The 1,116-nt window shown below is 54.8% G+C and overlaps 1 protein-coding gene across 1 annotated transcript in view; it reads right to left on the bottom strand.

Annotated features, from left to right (window-relative positions):
* Nucleotides 1-1,116, bottom strand: part of LOC125487095 (plectin-like) — a 29,863-nt gene that overhangs the window by 22,918 nt on the left and 5,829 nt on the right. The window lies entirely within an intron of this gene.

Here is a 1,116-nt window from a genome sequence, read left to right as displayed (position 1 = left end):
CCCACAGACCCCATAGTGACCACCAGTACCAACCCCGATACCCCCCATAGACCCCACACTGACCACCACTACCAACCCTGATACCTCCCCATAGACCCCACACTGACCACCAGTACCAACCCTGATACCCCCCACTGACCCCTCACTGACCACCAGTACCAACCCTGATACCCCCCAACAGACCCCACACTGACCACCAGTACCAACCCCGATATCCCCCCCACAGACCCCATAGTGACCACCAGTACCAACCCCGATACCCCCCCATAGACCCCACACTGACCTGTCTCTGTCTTACCCACTGCATGCCAAACTAGTTCACTCCAAGTCCTACCAACCCAAGGCAGGATAAGATCCATACAGCTCTGAGGGTCTATGCACCAAAGCCCCCATAACCCACCCCCCATACCACCCTCTCACCTCCCATAGATCCAACCCAACACCCATAACCCTCCACAGCTCACAGCCCCCAAACCAGAATCCCAATCAATACTAACCTTCAGGATGTGAGGTAACAGCTTCTAGACCCTCGAATTGTGCTGGAACATTCACACTGTTCCCACAGCATGGCCTCAGACCCATCACTAACGTTATACTACCAACCATCCCAGCATGCATCATGCTGAAGCCAGCAGATTAAACCCTGACAGAGCAAACTTTTTCTTATCAATTGCAGGGGCAGGGAATGGCAGGTCAGGATGCAGGGGGCAGGGGGCAGGGGGCAGGGGCAAAGAGGTGAGTCAGGCACAGCAGTGGGTCAGGGAGCAGGGGTCAGGAGGCAGAGGGTAGGTTGGGGAGCAAGTGGAAGTAAGTGGGTTAGGGAGGAAGGAGAGGGTCAGGGCGCATGGGGTCAGTCAGTGGCGGGGTTGTGGTCAGGGTCAGGGAGCTTTGGGTCTCATGTGATTTGGGGTTTGGTGAGTTTGAGGTGGGTTCATAAAACAGAATATAGCAGCAGCGTGCACACACACATATACACACTCACACTCACACACTCTCTCACACACACATACACTCACTCACACACACACACACACTCTCACAAACAGGCACACACACATTCACAGGCGCGCACACACACACACACACACACACACACACACACACACACACACACAC

This window comes from Rhincodon typus, chromosome 2 (assembly GCF_021869965.1).
Source record: "Rhincodon typus isolate 14 chromosome 2, sRhiTyp1.1, whole genome shotgun sequence".
NCBI classification, from domain to species: domain Eukaryota; kingdom Metazoa; phylum Chordata; class Chondrichthyes; order Orectolobiformes; family Rhincodontidae; genus Rhincodon; species Rhincodon typus.
Note: the sequence above shows the minus strand (reverse complement) of the source record. Positions and strands in the feature narration are given on the sequence as shown.